This window comes from Mus pahari, chromosome 5 (genome assembly GCF_900095145.1).
Source record: "Mus pahari chromosome 5, PAHARI_EIJ_v1.1, whole genome shotgun sequence".
In the NCBI taxonomy this organism is placed as follows: Eukaryota; Metazoa; Chordata; class Mammalia; order Rodentia; family Muridae; genus Mus; species Mus pahari.
This window is the reverse complement of record NC_034594.1, coordinates 19,066,562-19,089,848: the sequence shown is the minus strand read 5'-3', so window position 1 is coordinate 19,089,848 and position 23,287 is coordinate 19,066,562. Positions and strand designations below refer to the sequence as shown.

Genomic DNA, 23,287 nt, shown 5'->3' with positions numbered 1-23,287 from the left:
AAGAAGAAAGTGCTGATTTGTGGGAAAACAGGCAGAAGAGCAAACGGAGCCGAACTGGAAGGGAAGCAGGCTCAGAGACAGCTCAGGGGAGGGGGTGTATAAGGAAGTATTTTAAAATCCCAGGGGCATCTGAAGTCTCAGTGTCTATTAGAGGTGAAGGGAAAGACAGTGGAGACTTCATCATAGACACAGGGGTTTAAAGTCATGAGGACAGTGGGGAAATCACATGGCAACATTTTATGCATCCATAGCTTTGTAGCTTTGACTGACTGACTGACTGACTGACTGACTGACTTACTGACTGAGATGGGGGTCTCCCTATGTAGCCCAGGCTAGTCTCCAACCTGCAGTTCTACTTACTGCCTTAGCCTCCTGAGTGATGGGGTTACCGGATACACCACTGTAGCCAGCTGCATTTTGTAAATTCACATTTGATCATTGTAGCAATGCTCCAGGACAAGGTGAGAACGACATTTGTCCTGAATGATGCAAATGCAGCTGCTTCAGGACCTTAAGGTGTGCCATGATGTGACTCTCATGGCCTGGAGGATGAGCCCATGGTAGAAAACCTCAGTGGAGTCTTGAAGCATGTGTGTGCTAGAGAGAAAGGCCTCAGAGATAATCATCAGACAATCAAAGGGCTACTAATCTCTTCCAGAAGGTGATTTAGAGCAAAAACAGGAAAGTAAAAACGCTGTTACAGGGAGCCAGCAGCAGGCCACTGGGTCCCCCAGGAACAAGGAAGGGGAGATAAACCTTATCATTGGATAGTGCAGGAAGGGGAGCTTGGGTAGGAGAGGGCTGGGGTGAGAAAGGGTGAATGGTTCCTGAATGTCAAAAGGTGGATTGTTGTGAGAATCTAAGCCTGTGAGAAGGATTTCAAAATGATCGGGGCAGAGAGTGATGAAACAGGTTGTTTTGGGAGATGAGGTTCTCATGTAGCCAAAGCCAGTCTTGAACTCCAGGCTCCTTCTCCCCAGGGCTGGAGTTTAGACAGGGACCGCCAGCCTACTCTGGGATATTTGAACTGAAAACTAAGGTTTGCTGTGAAGAAAGGGGAGGTGAGCATGGAGGAGGAAGAGCAGGCCTGGAGGAGAGAGTGAAGAGAGGAAGAGGGACAGGATGAACACTGGAGAGCTTCCAAGCTGTGGGAACAGAAAAGGAGCATTTGAGAGTTGAAATGATGGAGGAGAAAATGCTCCCGCAGGGTCACCAGCGGAGTGCTAGTCTGCAGGAGACAGTGGGGACACTTCTTTCTTTGGATCTGAATGAGGACAACCTCAGTTTTCTGTCAGCCATTGAATGAATGTCCAGAAGAAAAACATCTTTTCATGCCTGTCTCTTACTGGAAAAGTTCTTTACTACTTACCGAGGGGGCCCCATTTGAACACATTATGTAACATTATGTTTCCTCTCGACCGCGTCTAGAGAGTGCTACAAAGAGCTAATAGACTCTGGGGTAGATCATACCTGGCTGCCTGTGATTTTACCATTATATAGATGTATGGTGCAGGTGTGGTGAGTCCCTATAAAATTTCACAGACCCTAATTACAAAATATAATAAATATACACACTTAGAATTTTTAATTAGATTGGCGGGACTTTCTTCATCCTCATGTATATTTGCATGGTATGGGGGACATGGCACCAGCTTTTAGATGAAGAACTTTCTGTTGGTAAGTGAAATAGGTCAAGCCCAGGAAGACAGACAGTGTGTGTTCTCCTCATTTGTATGTAGGCACTAAAACTACTGACTGTAATTTCCTGCAAGGGTTGTGATATAACAGATGCATAGTATGCTTGGCAAGGAACAATGCCTACCTTCTCTTTCCTGTGCTTTACCACACGATAGGGTAACTATGTTTGACAGGAATTAATTGCATTTTTTCAAAGTAAGTAGAGAAGATTTTTGAATGTTCTCATCAGAAAAAAATGATGACTGTGAGTGACCCCATGCCCCTGACCAAAATCTGATCCCTGTACACTGTTTCCATGGCGCTGTCATCGTCTCAGACCCTGGAAATATGTGTGATTACCGTGCCTAGAACAGGGAAAAATTCAGTCTAAAGGGAAGAAAGAAGTAACTGATGTCTCCACAGACATGGAAGTTGACGCTCTACATCCCTGTATGGGAGAGATGCCCAAATGTGGTTCTTCCCACCAATTAGCACACAGTCTTGGGGGTCAACTCAGGTCACCAGTCAGCAAAGAAGATGAGTGTGGGAGTTGGCTTTGAAGGTGTAAATACAAAAAGCTCTGCGGTTGGACACCTGGCAAAGTCCTAATGAAGCCGGCTGGCCCAGTGAGCATCTGAGGGGATGCTTGGTTAACTCCTTTCTGCACCAAAGCAGCAAGGAATTGGGGGCGAGCAAAACCCAGAGGAGTGCCTATCCCCTCCTTGACTCTCCTTGCCTCCCACAGAGCAGAGTAGAAAGCAGACTTCTGTTCCCCCATTCCCCCTTCCCCTCCCCCACCCGGGGACTCCTGCAGAGCACAGCTGGAAGCAGAGTGTGCTCCCTGGCCTGCCCTCCCTCCACTTTCTCCTGGGCTCCTGCAGAGAACTCTGGAGTAGGGCAAAGGTCAGTTGACAGCATCCTACTCCAAAAGCAGGCAGTGCTCTCTCTGCTCCATGCACTCTCTAGCTTCCTTGTCATGCAGAGGCACACTACTCAGTTTCAGCACACAACCAAGAAGGTATGACTTTGGCTACTTTGGAAGAGCACGAGGAGCATGAGGAGGAGGAGGAAGAGAAAGAGGAGGAGGAAGGGGGAAGAGGAGAAGGGGGAGAGGAGAGGAGGAGGATGAGAAGGAGGGGGAGAAAGGGGAAGAGAAGGAGGGGAAGAAGGGGAGGAGGAGAAGGAGGAGGAAGAGGAAGATGTTGAGGGCTAAGGGCCTCAGGGCATCCTTCTTCCTGTGTATTCCCACAGGTATTTTATGACAAACCTTCCTATGGCTCGCCTTGCTTTGCCTTTTACCCATATGCCTCGCACATGTTAAGGGCACTCTTGCTTTGTGTTTCTTGATGCTACTGCATGCTAAATTATCTTGTGACAGCGAAAGCCATCTCAACTCCAAGCTGTACCAAAGCAAAAATGTCAACTAAATTATCTGTAATGAAATCGTTTTCTTTTTTTAATCATAGAGTCAACCCAAGTGTGTGGGGAGAGAGAGGGAGATGGAGTGCTTTAATTGCAGGCGGTTGGAACACCCAGCCTGAGGTTAAATATCCTTTCATCTTGCATAGTTGTGTCAGAGAGTAGGCATTCTTAAGTCTTAAATGCTTTCGGTTTGGGGATAATTAAAATTGAGTTAGGGAAGCAAAATGAGGAAAATACATGGTTGAAAGAAAAATAGAATCTCCATCACTTCAGGGCAAAGCCAGTTCTAAAATCTGATGGAAATGAAGCTAATTGCTTGCTGAGCTTAGCATCTGTGAAACAGTGAAGCATACGACCGGAAGAATAGTAGTGCTGTCAAAGGTTGTGCGGCAGAGAGGAAGGACTCGTCCATTGTTGGTAGGGGGACTAGGAAAAGGATTTCTGAGTTAAATGGGTCTGTAGGACAGAATGAAGGTAAGGACAACTGAGGCTAAGGGATACGAAGCCCGGGTCTTAGACTGTCTCAACTAAATGCATATGCATGGTTCAATGAACTGTCTTTGTAGGTGAGATTTAGTGCTTGGTTCCCTTAGAACATGGTGAGCCATGGCATGATCACAAATGTATTCAAAGGAAGAGAACCCAGAGACTGTGGAGGGAATCAGGGAGGCCGGTCAAGAATAGTAGTCATGTTCCCTGGTGGAACTAGAATCTTTTTGAGTTTGGACAGAAGGTGGAAGACATGGGCGGTATTTTGGAACCAGAACTCAGCTATCAGCCATTAGTTGAATGTGTGGGTTCAAATGTACTGAGTTGACAAAGCTTACTCTCAGTGCCAATCATGATAGGCACTGAGTCTGAGGATGCTGGTTCCTTGTTAGCATTGAGGATGCTGGTTCCTCATTAGCATTGAGGATGCTGGTTCCTTATTAGCATTGAGGATGCTGGTGCCTTGTTAGCATTGAGGATGCTGGTTCCTTGTTAGCATTGAGGATGGTGGTTCCTTATTAGCATCAAGGATGGTGGTAACTTACAAGTATTGAAGGTGATGGTACCTTATGAGCATCAAGGATGATGGTACCTTATAACCATTGAGGAAGGTGGTACCTTATGTGCTTATTACATCTCCAAGGAGAAAAGGACTCTTCACTCTTCTTTCTGCTCTGTTTTATCTACCAATTTCCGTGGTATAAACATAGATCAAATCCATCCTATTATCAGAACGGTAGTGTGACTGAATATGGGGCCGAGAGGGGATGTTCACCATCAGTTCATAAGCCGGTCTGAGCCAGCCCCTGCATACCACTGCACCTGGTTTTAAAAAAAAAAAAAAAAAAAAAAGATACAAGGCCCACTTTTGAAAGGAGTTCATGTGGAAAGAGCCAGCAAGCATCTGAAGCTTAAGGCAAGATGCATGTCACAGGACTTACAGAACACCAGTCCAGTGGTAGAACACGCTTGTAACCCTAGCACTTTGGGAGTGGAGGCAGGAGGATCAGGAGTTAGACGCTAACTTAGATTACATAATATCCTGTCTCAAAAGGAAGAGATGGCCAGTGCATAAGAGTACCTGTTATTCTTAGAGATGACCTGAATTAGTTCCCAGCCTGTATCAGGTGTCTCACAACTGCCAGAAACTAACTCCAGCTCCAGGGGACCCGACACCTTCTTGTGACCTCCAAGGACACCCACATTCGTCTGTATGGGTTCATACATAGACACACACATCCGTATAAGTTAAAACATGAAAATGAATCTTAAAAATGTGAAAACATCAAAGTGGGCTGAGGATGGAACCATGGTGTGTGTGTGTGTGTGTGTGTGTGTGTGTGTGTGTGTGTGTGTGTGTGTGCAGGTGCCATGCTGGAGAGGAACAGAAGTGGAGAGCTTGAGGAAAGTCGGGGTGAGTGCTGGGAAGCAGAACATGGCGTCATTCAGAGCCTGAGAGACAGGGATGTCATAGGATAAAAAACACTTTCACTCTGAGTTTATTAATATAAATATAAATATTTTAATCAGAATTGGCCTAGCATGAATTAATTTTCATAAGGTTCCCGAGGGAACATCATTAAGCTAATTTGATTCGTTCCCATAATCAATTTTCCATAGTGGACTGTTAATGTTTCCCCTTTCCAGTTTCATATTTGTCTTAATAAAATTATTTAAATCAAGATCAATTATTTTCTACATAAGTATCATGACAAAGATTTATCAATAACTCGAAAGCTCTGTTGAAATTTTATTCATTCTATCCTTTGCCTTATTGTGTGTGGGTTGTTTGTTCTGTTACGGTAGGGCTTACCTAGAACTTAATAGGTACCCCAGGTAGCCTTGAACTTCTGGCAGTCTCCTTGCCTCAGTTGAGTGCTTGTGTGTCTAGCCATCATCATTCTCTTTGGAAAGTTAATTATTTTGTAGTTTGTCTTCCTTCCAGTCACTCTGTCGAACCTCAGAGAAAGCGGTTGAAATCTCAGAGAACAATCTCAAGCTCTAGTTTTAGAGAATTACATTAAAGTCACAGAGACAGCCCTAATGGTTTCCTAAGAAACTGTCATGGTTGGATCACATTAGATTCAGCATCCACAGAGGTCTTAACCAAAGTTTACAGTTTGACATCACTGCAGTGATGCTAAATAACACACAGATTTCCTGTGTAGCCTTTACCCAGTTTCCTACAAGCTGACAGCTTGCCACACTGTATAGGTGACAACCAGGACAGTGGTCACTGACACCAAGGTGCAGGAGAGTTTCTCTGTCACCAAGACGCACCCCGTTGCCTTGGTACCCCAAGATTAACTGCCTGTGGTCACGGTCATAATTCATTCTATGTACTGCTAGATCTGCTAGATTACCTTCACTGGCGTGTGCATCCTACACCTTCAAGTTTTCCATGTAGTGTTGAGTACTCTTTCCAAATTTCTTCAGTTATGCCCAACGTATTTTGATACTTTATATCCTTATACTCATGGAAGTATGTCTAAACTAAATCTCTTACAGTAGCACATGGGATCATGTTACTTAATCCAGTTGTGACAGCTTTTGTGTCATATTTTGGCATATAGGTGTCAGCCCATGTTTAAGCCACGGGTTCTTCTGTTTTCTGATCTAGTTCTCGTTTCTCTTTTTAAAAGTTCTTGGGAGATTTAAAATGATGCCTCGCTTAGGAATTGTTATTTCAATACATATATCCCCATCTACCAGTCTCATGATTCTGTTTCCTTGAGCAGGTTTCAGAACCCTTGCTGTTATTCAGTTATCTTTATCCCGTTTTATGGTTCAGTTTCAAGTATTTTTCCTCCTCCGTACATCATGTACCATGTCAAATGGTGCTGTGTGACTCTTTCCTCCAGGTTGACTGTGACTATTTACGTTCTGAATCAGAGCATAGGTAGTCACTCACAGGAGACCCCTGTGAGGCTGGCTTATTAATGTAATCCCTCACCCAAGACTCTTGCAACACAGGACCTGGTAGTATCTCTTGTGGGTGTATGGGGGGGGCGTCCTGAGGTGCTCATGGGAGGGGGGAGCTTGAAAGGGGACTTGGATCTCTTTGATAACTTTGATGTCCACATGTGTCCCAGGGGAAAGCCTCAGCTCAACCAGTTTCTGTCACTCACTTTTCAGTGACTCCCCAGGGCACTCCACATTCTCTAGTGCACCTTAGAGCTCCTGGTGCTTCAGTAGAAAAATCCCCCAAACTTACTGTTTCCCCGCAGTGGGCCTGGGTGGATGCTTTCTTGAGTCTACAGATGCCACCATCATCTGGAGTGCATTGGCTTCTTCTATTTATTACTTTTAAAGACAAGGTCTCCCTGCACAGCCTTGGCTAGCTGAAGTTCATTTTGTATAATCACCCTGACCTGGAGCTCCTAGAGGTCGGCCTGCCTCTTCCTCCAGAGTGCTGCCATCCCTGGTCTAACTGACATTTCTTTACATCCATCCCCCTCCCCAGGAGCCATGCCCTAGACGGTTTAATAACGCGGGCTGCAAGGATGATCCGTTTAGTTCATTCTGCTGCTCCTTTTAAGAAGAGGGTGTCTTGTAGCAGCTCTTGAAGGGCCATTCTCACTGTTGCTGCTTCTCTTTGTCGCCATCCAAGAATGTCTCTATTCCTCCTTACTTCTAAAGGATATTGCTACAGAGTCCACAGTGACAGCTGTGTTTGAGTCCTGCTGTGTCTCTTCCCAGTGCCCTGATGCCAATGAGAGCTCTGCTTCCCTGGGAGGCGCTCAGCCCCTTCTTGTTAACTGTCTCTTCATTTTGGTGTCTCTGAAGCATTTCTGTTTTGTCTTTAGGTTGAAATCGTTAATGATGATGAATCTTACTATACATTTTTGGGGGGAGTCATCTGTTTCTGGGATTTACTTAGTTTGTTCAGTATAGGAATTTACATCTTTCACAAGATGTGGCATGTTTCAAGACATCATTGTCTTCATTATTGGTTACTTATGAATCCTATTTATTTTATATGTTATTTCCTTTATTTTTTAGATTATAACATAGTTAAATCATTTTCCATTTCCCTCTCCTCTCTCAAAGCATCTTCTATATACCTCCTTGCTCTCTTTCAAATTCTTGGCCTCTTTCAATAATTATTGTTACGTGTGTGTGTGTGTGTGTGTGTGTGTATGTCTATGTGTGTTGTGTATATGTATATAAACACACACACACACACACACATATATATATATATATATATATATATATATATATATTATAGTATATGTGTGCATGTTCCTAAATATATAATTACAACCTATCCAGTCTGTATACTGTTATTTACACGTTGGTTGCGGAGGCTGACCACATGGGATAGGATAAGCAGCAGGCTCTTTCCCAGGGAGACTATTCCCCCCATCTCATCATTCCTTAGTTGCCTGTAGTTCTTTAGGGCAGAGTTGTTAAACGAATCTGTTCTTTAGCTACACCTTCTCCTCCTTCCTGGCATAAGAATGATTTTAAAAGTGAATCCTTCCCACATTATCCCACAGATCCCCGAGGCTCTGTCCAGTTTTTCCTCTAGGCTGCTTTCTTTGTTGTTCAGGTCACGTGAATTCTATTGCTGAGTCGTCAATACTTACAAGAAGAGTTAGAGAAAACAAGTCACCACTCTCTTTAGACCACAGAGCAACAGGCACGTTCAGAATAGTTCTGTGTACCTGTTCATATCTGTGTGTGAGGAGGATTAGTGATCTGCAAAGCATTAGTGTTGAGCTGACCCAGTAGCTTGCACCCTTGCTACATAGTTTCCTAACTGCACACCTTCAGTTTTGCTGATATTGATAACTTTTATTCTTTGTTGGGCTACTCTATTTTGAATATGAAGAGACATTTTGCAATCATTACCGAAGTGTGATTTTTAATAACGTAATTTTTACTTATGTATCTGTGTGGAGATGCCTGCAGGTAAGTGCAATGCCTGGAGAAGCCAGATGGGTGTGTTGGATCCTGCGAGCTGGGGCTACATGTACTTGTGACCCACCTGACACAGATGCTGGGGACCATCCTGTGGTCCTCTGTAAGAGCAGAGTGTGCTCTTGAGCTGCCACTTCAACTCTTGCTGAAGGTTTTTTTTTGTTTTTTGTTTTTTTTTTTTTATGATGAGAGCTTTCAAAAGCCCCTTTCTGAGAACTCCAATATCTGATCACCTCAGCTTTGGTGTTGTTTGGTGTGCACCAATTTTGAGTTTCTTGGTTCTTTGTAATCTTACAAACAACAACAACAACAACAACATCGTTATTTGACACCCTGGCAATTACAGAAAGGTCCCCTCTTCTTAATGCTATTTTGGTAGCTTGCTTGGGTTATCTCAGGCCACTACTTGTGAAAGAGAAGGCGTTTCCCACGCTGGTCCCTGGAGCCCTAGAATGGGACACAGAAGACCTTGCGGCCTGTGGGAGGATGTGGAGCTGGGTGTTGTGCTGACTCCCTTCACTGGTGCCTGGCTGCCCTGTGGTAGCTCCAGCCTGGTGGAAAAGACAAGCTTTCCTAGGGCTGCCGCTGTTACCTGATCACCCCTGCTGTTTACTTGCTATAGGAGAGGTGAGTATTGATCTGTGTCTCTCTGGTTCTGCTGTTGACCTGGGAGTCTTCCCCAGACTGCAGAGGGAGTCTCCTACCTGGGCTGTACCCTGTTGCTATAGGTTACGGGTTTCAGAATGCCAGGTCTGGGTTGACTTGTTCTACCTAAGAAGCCTGGTCACCTCCCATCTCCCCCTGACCTAGCATCCCAGGCTCCCGTCCGCCGCATTTCTCTGTTCTTCAGACTCATTTGCCCTTTGTTTCCCGTGCTTATTGTTAATGATTAGCAAAAAGAAATCTTTCTGCACCATTCCATTCTGTTTCCATCGGAAGTTTATCCAAGTATGTCTTTAAAGCCGAGCTTCTATCAATGTATGGAAAGCACAGACATGTGATCTCCCAAACCTTTGTCTGTCGAGTGGATTGGTCAGCTGGGAGCAAAGAGCCAATGAGAGGGCAACAGTGCCACCACAGGTGTCTCAAGGTGAAATACCATGAATGGCCCAGTGAAAGGTATGAGCAAGAAACTCCCAGGCTCAGGGGGAGGGGAAATCAGTGTGGGCCAGTCTGACTCCAGCAGTTTGTAACCATAGGTTTGCAGTAGTCTGGAGAAAGCAGAGCACCGTCTCCCAGTAATCTAGCTCCTGCTTTACCTCAGGCTGAGAGGCAGGGTCTGCAGTATCACTGGGGAAGGGAGGCTTTGAGTATTCTCTGACATGATGACTGAGGTTCCAAAGGCAGTACTGAAAGCTGAGCAGGGGTCTCACTGGCTCTGTGTGATCCTCCTGTTGAAAGGAGATAGGAAGCTCACCACATGCAAGGGCATTGGCTGTGGAGAACCCAGAACCACAAGGTGTTGTGTGTACCTTTTGCTACCCCTCCTAAACTCCAGGAAAGGACCTTGCTACCACCACCCCGCCCAGAGAAGACTGGATCCGCGGATCACACGCACGCATGCACGCACGTACGCACGCACGCGCCTTATTGTCTCAACTGCTGGGTGTACAATCTATCTCAGCCAGCTTGCCCTTCCCAGTACTCCCAGCTCAGCACCCTAAATCTGCACTCAACTTCAGTTGCCACCTTCAGTCTCAGCTCAAGATCCCCCAGCCTCCCGCCTGTAGAATCAGCCTGTGGCTGTTCCACCAGAGATCTCACATGGCTGGTTGGGTTTTTTTCTCTCCAAAGCATGGCCGACAATCCCTTTCTCTCTCTCCTGTGTCAGCTGGCTTCCCTGCAGGGACCTGGAAGTCCTGCCTATTCATCCACCCAGCAATTGGCCCGTGGTATCTTTACTGATAGACTGAGAAGCATTTGAAGAACAGGACCTTAGCATCAGCACCACCCCTACAACAAGGCACTGTGAAAATGGGTCAAGGCTTTGGCAGGTACACCAAGAAGTCAGAAGAAAAACTGCCAGGTCTAAGTGTGACGGGTTAGCCGAGCTTGGAGCCGGGTCTCCTGGATACGTTGGACTGGAAGGCCTTCCTCTTCTGTCTTCCTTTCCAGCCTAATCCGAAACTGTTGCTTGCTGCCCCAAGACCCTGTGCTCTGGGAGGATCCCTCTCTGTAGGTCTAGGGGAAAAGGCAAGAAAAAGCAAAGGTGAAGGCTCCTGTATGGCGGGCTTGGTTGTCAGGTTGTGGGCATCACAGTTTAATGGGGAGGAAAGCCCCTGGGTTGCTGTAAGAAGTGCACATGGAACATATTGCTGACAGAATGCAGCCTCCCAGCAGGATAGCCCTGACTCAGTACAAATGATGTTCATGGCTTTCTCAGGAAACATAAAAATCACTGTAAATTTGTGATATTCCGTGAAGTCTCAGGAAGGCCTCCAACCTTTTAACAGTGGAGGTGTATGAAGGTATATAAGCAGATATTACTAATTGGATCTAAAAGTCACACTGGAGACCAAACTATATCACCATTGTTTTATCTTTATCATTTAAATTTTGAACATTTGAAGATGACTGCAGGGGTGTGATTGGCCAGAAATTAGCACTACTGTGGTTTTTGGGTTTTTTTTTTTTTTTGGGGGGGGGGATGCACTTTCAATTTCCTTCACTGTAAAACCTTGCCAGAGTTACTTTGACAGGGCTGTGATCCTCCACAGTAGCAGATAAACAAGGAAACAAAGGGCACTGTGTTGCTGTGGGTCACTTTCCATAAACTAAGTTTATTTAACAGTGAAACAGATACTGATCATATTTTCTTCAAGGGACTGTCTTACAGACACTCTGGATGTAACAGCAAACAAATACACAGTAACCCCTCTCCATGGGTTTCTCCACTGGGAGGACTGTTGGCAGAGACTCTGAACCGTGGGACGGGCGGGCGGGCGTGTTGGTTCAAACCACTTCCCAGTCTCAGCAGCTGGGAGGCTGAGGTCTAAGGACTGACAGTTGGCGACCAGCCTGAACTATATATGTGGTGTGTATGGGGTAATTCCCTGCTTGAAAAGCTTGCGGCAGGACCTTGGCTTTAGTAGATAATAAGAGACCCTGTGTTTTGATGTGCAGGGATGTGGGCAGTTGCCTCAGCAGTTAAAAATACTTGCTCCTCTTGGAGAGGGCTATAGATGGGATCCCAAGAGCTCTAGATGGGAATCGCAGCAAGAGCCAACACACACTCTTGGATATGGGCACCTACATGTATACACACCACCTCCCCCCCTCCGACACCTAAACAAAAAAAATAAAAACAAAACAAAACAAAAAATCCAGAGCGCATGTTATAAGCACATGTTATCGAGAATAGACTTTGTTTACAAACAGGAAAGGGAGAAACGTGACTGGGTCTCCGTTAACAATTCGAATAATGGAGCCATATGGATTTATACACTGTACAATGTAAGTGCAGATGTCTGTAAGAACAGCCAACGCTGTGCTACTGAGCACTTACAACCCACTATTCAGAGGGAGACTTTGGGAGGAAGGTCTTTTTGTGAGCCTTGCCTCCCAGCTGTATAGGGAGTGCTCCCTGTTATTGTCAAAGGGTTTGTCTGTGAATCCAGATGTACCTTGGAAGTGCACCATACACATGTGAACATTTTGTTGTCATTATATCCTATTTCTCTGGCAAAAGAAGACTTTTCTTGGCATTCAGTGGCCCCTCTGTATATTTTATTTTCTACTCTACTTAATTGCTCCATTCTTGAGAATATTTGTATTTCTTGACTTCCCTTTAATAAAATATTTTTTAAAAAAGTCTGGTTCATTAAATACTGTACATCTTTCAAATTGTTCCCTAGCAAATGCAATCTTTCCTGCTTACAGGTCAGTCCTGAAGGACTTTGTCCTCCCGAGGGCCTACTGGGTGCTCGATTTTTGTTGACCTTCCCCTCCTGTCATTGCAGACTTTCTAAGGAAAGGAACTGTTCTGCATCTAACCAGGCATGTGTCTGCAATGTAACTGGTAACAGGATTATTCACGTGGAAGTTGCTTAGTAAATATTTATTGAGTGGAATTGCAGTTCTTTTTCTGGGCTGCCTAACTGCCTTCCCTTGGACTGTCAACACTTAGAAAATGTTGTCTGTGTATTGGTCTCTCTTTGATCAGCATCCACCTTTGACACTTGCCTAGACCTTAAAATACCCTTTCTGACAGAGGCAGGGGACTGCACAGCAGCCATGGCCCTCATTTGGGGGAGGAACCACACAGCTGTCTGAGTCTCCTTGTTTTGACAGAGCTGAAGTGGCTCAGTGCTGAGTGTCCCTGGCAGAGTTCCTGCCTGCTCAGAGGCCTCTGTCCCTCTTATAGAAACACAAGCTCTTCCTGACATCAGATGCAGGAGGATGCCCGCCAGGACAGGGATGGCCTCTTGTCCCACACAGTGGTTTGGGCGACTTTGATCTACCACAAAGCTTGATAGCCTGGCAGTTCACTGGCCACAAGATCTTCCTAACCTGTGAAGTCAGTTTGGTCCCCTGAAGACATGTGCGAATCTTAGTTAGTCTGCCCTGCCCCAAGCTTCCCGAGCTGGCCCTTTTACGGATCATCACATCATGTTTTTGTTGTTGTTGTTGTTTTGTTTGTTTGTTTGGTTGGTTGGTTGGTTTTTCGAGACAGGGTTTCTCTGTGTAGCTCTGGCTGTCCTGGAACTCACTTTGTAGACCAGACTGGCCTTGAACTCAGAAATCCGCCTGCCTCTGCCTCCCGAGTGCTGGGATTAAAGGCATGTGCCACTGTGCCCGGCCACCTCATCGTTTTAATGGTACTGCAAAATGAACCAACTCACTTCCCTTTCATCCCTCCTTTCATTTCATTTCAGCTTCCCACATACATAGTAGCTAGACTTCCTCATTTGGCCATCAACGGAGGTGAACGGGAGAGAGACATCATGCTGGACCACTCCCTTGACCTTCTACCTGTTTCATGTGCAACCTAATGCTAGCTATCTTTCCTTATTTGTAAAGAAGTGAAAATTTGTTTAAAAATAATGCAAATACCATTCCTCGTTTGGGAGGAGAGGTCTGTCTTGCTTCCTGCTTTATAATGCATAGAAGTATATAATTCATATGAATAATGACATGTAACCTGTGTCCCCACCCCATGATTAGGAAAGTGTCTCTGTAAGTAATGGTTGTGATATAGACTCCTGTTCCAATTACATGTGCAAGTCCATGTGTGTTGTCTTTAGGCCCTGGTATTTACTGTGTACCACTCTTAACGTTACTGCTCTCCTCTATGTGTGTGTACTTCGAGTATTTGGGTTTGCCGTTGGCCTCTTTTCCATTGAATTCTTACGGTGTAGAACTCACACGCCTCCAGTCAAGGCAGCAGTGGTGACCTTTGTACTATCTGGGAGTTTCTTGCTTCCCTTTCAGTCTCCTGTCCCACTCAGAAACCCCTTGCTAAGCTTGCCTGTGATGGACCACACTGCAGGAATAACGCACGCACGCACGCACGCACGCACGCACGCACGCACGCACGCACGCATGGCCTCTTTCTCAGGATGCTGGATGTGCTGTCAGGCACCGAGATGGATGATGAGGGCCTCTGGAATTTCCTCAGCCTTCTCATCTTGAGTTGTCAGAATCTGGCACATTGAAGGAATGTTGCCAGGTCATTTGCATTACCTCTAATGTAAGAGCAAAGCTTTTGCAGGCCAAGGGAACTTGCACCGGTTCAAAATCAGATGCTCAAACTGCAGTTTGCGTTGAGCTAGGAGACAGCGGGCTTCCTGTCAGTGGCTTCTGCTGAGTGTCTGTGCAGTCACAGAACCGCCCCAGTTAGTGGTGCTTCCTAGGGGGGCTTATGTCTCCTACCTGCCAAGCACTGTCTCAGGAAGCATTATTCATTGCTCCCCCTCCATCCACAAAGGACGGCCTTGGTGTTGGCTAGCATTTTCTCTTTCCTTTGTCCTGTCTCTCTCCCTTCAGTTCTCCCTGACAGACGTTCATAGGTTGATTCTTTCCATAATTGGCAGCCCCTCTCACTGTGTTGGAGGTTTCTTTGGATTAAAATAATGTATTTTAAAAATATATTTTGAGACAGGTGTTGTATGCTTTCTTTAATATGATGAACTAGATTTCCCCCCCTCCCCACACGAAGAGGTACTGTTTGTTTAGGGGGGAAGGAGCCCAGTGGGAGGGGCAACAGAGGGTGAGGTTCGTATGAATATGAAAAAGTACATGACATGAACCTGTGGAGATACGGTGATATCCATCATTTTGTATAATGAACATATCTAATAAAACAAAACCCTCACAAACAGCTTTTTTTGTTGTTGTTGTTTTTGTTTTTTGTTTTTATTTTTATTTTTATTTTTGGTTTTTCGAGACAGGGTTTCTCTGTATAGCCCTGGCTNTCCTGGAACTCACTTTGTAGACCAGGCTGGCCTCGAACTCAGAAATCCGCCTGNCTCTGCCTCCAGAGTGCTGGGCTTAAAGGCGTGCACCACCACGCCCGGATGTTTTTTGTTTTTTTAAGCATATTATTTTAATGTCTCTCTATTGAGGTAGGCGAAGTCACCTTTGACAATGCCCCAAAAGTGTCTGGCACTTTGGTACACAAGGATATGGTCCAATACTGTGCTGGCTTAGGATACAAAAAGGCACACAAAGTTGAAGCCTAGACTCCCCTGGACTGGAGTTAGACAAAGGGTGAGCAGAGAGTGGCTTGGGGAGATGGGAAGGGTATGGGCTTGAGTTCTTGTTGGCAGAGGTAGTTGGTCATGGGTGGACCCTGAAGTGCTGGGTAGCAGCTGCTATGGTGACCACTGTTTGCTTAGTTCAAGGGTTCGCTGCCCTGAAACCACAGCTGGCTCTCCCTCTGGGCCCTGTCCATAGACTTGCTAGCATGGATGACATTCCTGCTGATGTGAACACTGGAGTTGCCCCTGATTGTCCCAGGGGCTACCACTGTTGAGTCAGTGTGTTCTAGCATAGTCCTTGAGATGTGGGCACGTTGTACACTTCCCAGACCATGGCTACCAGAGACCCAGAGCTTATGTAGGTGATAAGGGCCAGATAGGATGGCTTTCTCTGGGGGTCCTGGAAGTGCTCAGCAAGGATGCTCTCCGGTGCCTGCAGCATCTTCATCCTCACCAGCCTGAAGCCCCACCTCTCAAAGCATTACATCAGAGTCCCCACCAGCCTCTGCTGGACCCCACGTGGCTTCACAGCAACCAGGTTCTACTCCCAGGGCTAAAAGGGCTCTCCAGAACTAGGGTGCACCAGCAGGCTTTGAAAGCATGACCTCACAACCCACAAACAACTTTTGAGGACAAAAATGTAAATGGAGGAAAAAAAATGAAATGCAAGTGGCTTTTAAGGGCTGTTCTTTGTATGCACATAAACCCGTTGTATGAGTCTTGTCTTTTTTGTCTGCAATTGATGGTTCTTACGCACATTTATTTTGCTTGAAGCTTTCGTTTTCCACTGGCTAAAACTTTTGATAGCAAGTTATCTGATATGTACAGTCTCCCCCCACTTCAGACAGCAGTGCACAAAAGTTTATGTTCATGACTCCCTATATGTAGAGGATTCTCTGGACTCTGCTTTAAAAAAAAAAAGTCCAAATGGGGTGATTTTTATGCCCTTTAAAAAACTTAATGCTTCCCATAAGGACTGTGGAATGATTTTATGACTAAGTCCAGCTTCCATAAATGTTAAAGGAACAGACTGGTGTAAAAATCTTGAGATGATAATTGTTAATAAAGATACTCTTCCATTTGCTCTGCAGAACATTATTTTTGCATTAAAATTGTTTTCCCTTACTATTAAAATGTGCTCAGACATGGATATAGGGGACTTAGGCATTTCTTAACCAAAGCAGAAGTCTTTCCTGTGGGAACCAGAAATACAACACATGCAGAGTAGTCTTAAGAGGAGGATTTTTTAAAAAGTTATTTATATTTATAAAACACATACTTGAGTTTATGGCTATGCCTCCAGTTAGGATGTCAAACAAGTACAATTCCCTGAAAATACCGTTGAGTTCACAGCAGTGAAGCATCAAGAAGAAACTGAACAATTTTCTATAAATTTAATTGCTGCCTTGGAATAATTATGTCTAAAGGATGGGATATATATTTTATTATCCATCAGCTTCTTTTTTAACAGGAGTACCGAGCTTTGTACAAGTCAATTATTTTTGATAGTTTCTGTAATTAATGTTTAATTATATTTTATTGCCCCCATTTTATTACATCACCTTGGAAACAATTGAAACATTTCTAAATGCTGAAAATCTAGACAGTGTATTGTGTGTTACACTATTGCCTTTTTAACACTTCCATGAAATTCCAGGGTTGGTGGATTGATGTCACTATTTATTGGAAAGCAATATTGAACCTCTTCTTTTAATACTTGCGTATCAGAAGAACACTACTGTGTAACTCAAGAGAGAAGAATGTAAATAATACCTCCTTTAAAAATCTTTCCATGTTATTAACTATTTACTGCTCTTATGATTATATGTGTGTTGTCTCTGTGTGTGGTGTCTATGTGTGTGTGTGTGGATATATAGTATGTCTGTGTGTGTGCATGTGTGTATGTGTAGAGTGTGGGTTGCATGCATGCCATGGGGCATGTGCCAGTCAGAGAACAACTGCCAGGATTCAGCTCTCTCCTTCCTCTGTGGGTTTTAAAGACCTCTCTCAGGTTGCCAGCTTGTGAGCAAGCACTTTACCCTCTGAACCATTTCACCCAACCCAGCAGTGTCTTCTCTCTATCATTATCTGAACTGCAAATTGTTTATGGAATGCATTTGTCTTATATCATGTTCTGAATTGCCCTAATGTATATAATGCAAAATGTATGTCAAAAAGACAATGCTGGCTGTGTTAGTAGAATTTTCTCTTTGAAGTTTGGGGCTTGTTTGTGTTCGTGACTGGGAAAGAATCTACTTAGTGCAATACCCACATTTAAAAAAAAAAAAAAACCCTGCCTATTTTCCTTTAAAAATTAAAAAACAAAAAACAAAAAGTGCTAGTGTGTAGGACAAGAAAATTATGAGATAAGAAAAGGCAGGGCGGAGCAGGGGTGGGGCAATGCAGGACAGGCAACAGGCAGGTTATCTTAAAGGTGGAGATGAGGGGACCAAATTGGTTTTGGAGTGAAGATCAAGTTGATGTGGAGAAAGGGGACCAGCCCCACACATCCTCCTATGCAGACAGCACCAGCTAGCATGGTATTTCATGCCCTCCTGTAACTGGGAACCCTGTCAGTTCTAGGCTTGTAGAGACTATCAAAAGTCACTATCACATAGCCGTGCCTCCTAATCCACCAACTGTCCGATTGTGAATTGGTCTCTACCACACTCTCCCTTCCTGCAGGTATTTGTTTTGTGTCTTTCTGCTGTGTGCCTTTCACTGCTCGGTCATTGTCAACACCTCCTAGAGCGTTGCAGTTGGGTGAAGCTCTCAAGCACAGCCATGTAATTTTTGTGTGAAAACCACTTTGAGGATAATTATCACTTGTGTAAGGACGAGTGCATAATCGCAATCAGAACATGGGAAAGTTAAACTATATAATAAGCAAGTTTTCCTTAAAATTCTAACAGCAGTTTATCTCACTGTTCAATATGGAAGCTGGGGCTCTGGGTGCAGTAGTTTTGCATGACCACATGATAAGAAACAACAGATTTATGTTTATGTGCACATTTCTTGAGTATGGGTTTTCCATCTACAAATTGGACTTCATTTACTGTAGAGAGAGCTTGTGTTTTAAAGATTTTGTGAGCTTGTCACATTACCAAGAAGACTAGAAACATAAATTATACAAGCGTTAAATCATCATATTTGTTTGTAAGTTTGATTCTTCTATTTTAATTATGCATAATAGGAATACTCTTCTAACTTGATGGCTATATCTCCATCTATGGGTTTGGAGATATATATATATATATCCTTCTTGAGAGTCTAAGATGAGATGATTTCATGGATAGGATGATTTCAACTTGTTGGTAACCCCCCCACCCTGTTAGGTTATGTACGGCTCATGCATCTGTGGGACAATGATATCTGTCCAGGCTCAGCTGAGGGGGTCGCTCATGTGGTTAGAAGATAGTTGAAGTCACTTCAATAGTAACATGTTGTCTGTCTCTTATACATCATATTCTTAATGCTCTATGCTTTATAGGTTTTTGTTTTGTTTTGTTTTGTTTTGTTTTGTTTTGTTTTTGTAATGGCTAGGGAAAACATAAGAGAAGTGGTTTTATAAATACCTAAGGAGAATGCAGAGATCCCAGCATGGTTACTGCGTGGTGATGTAAGAAGATACGTCCTTATGTTATTTGATGTCTCAAGCATCCTTTTAAGAATTGTGGGAGGCTTGTAGAGATGCCTGTGAGTGTCTAGAATATTCACACCAAGTAGACATACACTTTCACATACTTCTCCAAGTTTTCCCCCTGACTTTCAGGGATCTCAGAGGAAACATTGTATAGTAAAATACCTTTCAGGGGTATAGTAAAATACCTTTCTATGCAATTGCTTCCCATTAGAGTTAAATCTAACCTTCTGGCAGTGGTTGTGGTCCTGAGTAAGATGGATTTGGTAGGTAGGTTGTGGGGGAGACTGCACCAAGGGCACAGGTTTCATATGCTAAAGATTTTGTTAAATGTTCAGAATATCATGAAAGGGAACCAGAGACTTTCTAGCTGTCTGAGTTTAGTCAGTTGGCTTTGTACATACCTAGTCATTTGTAGAACTCCTTCAGCACGTGTATTTAGAGGTCTGCTGGTGTGTGGCACATCTCTCTGCCATATACTTCATACCATTTCAGAGAAGCTCCATGTATCAATGAAGTTCATGTGGGCAGCCTCCGCCTTTGGACACAAAAGCATCTTCAGGAGCTTGGCTTCCTGTGGTGAAGGATGGCTTCTCTAATGGCTGTTTACACCAGAGTTCAGAGCTGAGCCATCTACAAAGCCCAGTAAAGGAGGTTAGAGGGTCAGTGGGAGGCTTTAGGGGGAAGAGCTGTTGTCTCAACCAGATCACTTTTCCTAGGGTGTAGCAGAAGGCCAACTCTGAGTGAGTAGAACAGCTGAAACACCGCTATTGGGATGTGTTCCTGGCCTCACAGAGAGGAGGAGAGGGGCCCCGGGAATGCTTGCCACCCGATGTTGACACAGGGAAGAAACAATTATAGGAACCAGGGAGGTTCACTAAGGTGCTCATACCTCAGCTCCTCACTCTGCTAGCTGAACAGATTGGACCAGCATGCTACTCTTCTCCAGTAACCTGTAGTATGTGATGAATTAGGGGTGGCCAGGTTAATGATTCTAACGGTATTGAAGATTTTATTTGGTAACATACAACATCTAGTTGGGCTATTGCTTCTTCACTGCTTATGATAATTCCACTTAAACCCTATTCTTTTACATATGTATTTTATGAACATGTATTTTAAGAATACCTACAGTAGTGGGTTTATGGTTTTAGTCTTCTAAATGGCTAAATACTGAGGACTAAATCCAGACATAAGAATGCCAATATCTCTGGATGTTTGTCATGGAGCTGTTGAAGGAGGATGGGCACTTCAGTCAGGTGCTCATTCGTGTCACTGGCCACACCCGGCAATAGTGTGAGGATCTAGAGTTTGGGTGGATCCCGTTGGTCTCTCATACTTTCCACTTTCTGCAGCCTGGATGTCCTGGGATCCCTTCTCTTCCCCACTGGCTTAGCATATGGTTGATTTGGCACACACTAGAGTCCTTTGGGAAGAGGGATCCTCAGTTGAGAAAGTACTTCCCCAAGACTGGCCTGTAATAATGTCTATAGTGCATTTTCTGAAAGAGTGATTTACATGGAATGGTCCAGGCCATTGTGGGTGTGGCCATCTATAGGCAGTGGCCCTGAGTACCTCAAGAAAGCAGGCTAGCAAATCTGGAGCCAGGGAGTCAGCGAGCAGCACCTCTCCATAGCTTCTGCATCGGCTCAGGCCTTCAGAGTTCCGGCTCTGACTTCCTTGGATGATGGACTACAGGCTGTAAGATGAAATACTCTCCCATCCTGCAAGTTTCTTTTGGTCACAATGTTTTACTTTAGCAGCAGAGACCCTGAATAAGATAGGAAGTGAGGATCTTGGCTAGCTTTCTGATGTGATAACAAATAACCGAGACAACTTGTGAACAGAGAAGCTGCATTTTAGATTAATCTGTAAAGGTCTCAGTCTGCAATCGATTGGCCTTCTTGACATTGGTCTGTGGCAAGGCAGAATGTCGTGCTGAGAGAATCTGTTCTCCTATGGCTAGGGCATGGGAACAAGAGAGACTAAAGGACTGGGGCTCCCTGATCCTAATTGAGAATACTCCATGATCGAAGCCCTTCCCCGCCACCCTACCTTGTGAGATTTCTACCTTTAGTGGTTTCCATGAGCCATAGCTAGGTGTCTTTGAAGGTCCTTGAAGACCTAAATCAGCAGCGGATGCGGTCTTGGTCCTTTGAACTTGATGTGTACTGATCTTTATGTGGCCAATGTGCTAGGAGCAGGGTAGCCTTAGCCTGGCAGCTGCAATGGCCGTGCTGTCAAGAAGATCTGTCTTTCTGGATCACAGAAGGAAACAGAAAGGTCTTTTCTGAGTTTTCCCCCTGATCCTAACCTGGTTATTTCTCAGGGGAAGAAATGATTGCGAAGGGGGTTTAGAGAGCTCTGTAGCAGAGCCTTCTGGGAAGCCAGATGGTTGGGTGTCAGCTGTGTGCCGCCCTTGCCGAGAATCTGGGGCCAGGAAGGAAGAGAAGCAGTGGTCACTGCAAGCCCACTCAAGCAACTTTTCTTGATGTCCTCCCCGTGGAGGCCAGCGGGCCACTTGTGTAAATCATTAACATTATTCTCCAGTATTCTCAGCTTCCATGTGCCTCAGAACCTCTGCACTTTCTTCTCTTCTGTGAACATCCTTCTCCAACGTCTTTGTGCACTTGCTTTTCCCTGTTTAATGTAGGCCCTTAGTTCAGATGTCACATTTGAGTCATCAGGTCTAAATTAATCCCAACAGGAACTCATGGTTGACCTCACCCTTGCTTCAGAAGATTCTTTTTTTTTTTTTTTTTTTTAAAGATTTATTTATTTATTATATGTAAGTACACTGTAGTTGTCTTCAGACACTCCAGAAGAGGGCGTCAGATCTTGTTATGGATGGTTGTAAGCCACCATGTGGTTGCTGGGATTTGAACTCCGGACCTTCAGAAGAGCAGTCGGGTGCTCTTACCCACTGAGCCATCTCACCAGCCCCCAGAAGATTCTTGTTCATTGCTTTTTTCTCTGTCCTCTTTCTCTGCTCCTTGCTATCTAGAACTTTATGCCGTCATCGCATCCCAGAAGAGAGGCCAGCCTGCAGTAGGTATTCAGTAGACATCTGCTTGGTGGGAGAATGGTGTCGTAAAGCAAACATGGCATGCACTCTGCTTCTTCCTAAGGAGACATGCACCTGCTTCGCGGTGGGGACTGACCAGCCAGCTAAGCTTTGTATCTGTAACACTTGGCCTGAAGCAGGCTCCTAGCTAGTGCTTAGAAATACAGAACAAGGTGGCAAACTGTGTAGCTGTCAAAGATTGTCTGGTTATCCCTGGGCCTTATAAGGACGGATGTGGTACAGGTTATGCTTTTTGACACAATGATAGTAATTTGGGAAAAAATGTATTTATCTCCAAGGATTATCATCACTGGGTGTGCATAAAATGCTTTCTGATTACAGAGGTGATCACAGAGGTGAGTGGACTAAATGTAACAGCGCACACACACACACACACACACACACACACACACACACACACACACACCAGATATTGTCATCCACGCAAGTGTGGAGAAGCTCTGGAGAATCTAGATTACCTGATTTAGCACCTACGACGTGTGCAGTTGTTGGGCAGAGAAATCTAAGGCCTTCTCGTTTGTCAAGGAGAATTCTATGAAATTAGTTTTTCACCCAATATGGTGCCACACATATGGCTATAATCTCAACTCTACGGGCCCCACCAGAACAAGAGTCATCATTTAGGAACAAGACTCACATATAAAGCTTTTATGGACTCTTAAAACCTTAGTATTATCCCAATAGGAAAGTGACAACTGCAAAGTGGTTCTTATTAGTGCCGTAAACAAAAGAGAGCACAGCTTTCGCCCTCACATTTAAAGCGGCTCATTAATCCAGCAGGAGCAGCCCGTGTCGGATGTTTCCAGAAGCATAGTTTGAACAAAGAGTTCAAGGTGTTCATCTTGGAGGCGGTGGTCATGTCTGTGTGTCCTGAGAGGCACAGCCTGGGTGAAGGCAGGGGTAGAAGGGGAATTTCTTAACTTGGATGTTGCATTTCAGTTTTACAAATACGTTTCTTACACCCCGGTCGATTTGAAGTGAACAAGCTATACTGTGGGAAAGAATCTGAGTTAGTTGTTCCTGGGCAAAGTGAAAAGGAAACTAGCACGGGGCCCTTCTCCCCTCAGTTTGAGAATGGGATTTACATGATTGGCTCAGTTGAGTGTAAGGACATTTGGCCTACACTATCAGCAAAAGCCCAAGTGTTCCTTAAGTTTGTGGTAACTGAGCACGTGGAGCTGTTCTGCTAGAATGGAGAAAGCCAGATTAAGAGTAATAACTCCTCCTGACATTCTGCCAGGTAGTCTGGAGCCTTCCCTAATAGGACTGTCACTCCAGAAAAGGGGCTCAAACAGCATATTTGGTAATATTGTTCCCTCTCATTACACATCCTTCATAGTGAAAAAATTA

The 23,287-nt window shown here is 44.6% G+C and overlaps 1 protein-coding gene and 1 pseudogene across 4 annotated transcripts in view; one reads left to right on the top strand and one right to left on the bottom strand.

Moving 5' to 3' along the window:
* Positions 1-23,287, top strand: part of Aff3 (AF4/FMR2 family member 3) — a 448,844-nt gene that overhangs the window by 121,862 nt on the left and 303,695 nt on the right. The window lies entirely within an intron of this gene.
* LOC110321299 overlaps positions 15,212-23,287 on the bottom strand; it is a 43,775-nt pseudogene continuing 35,699 nt past the window's right edge.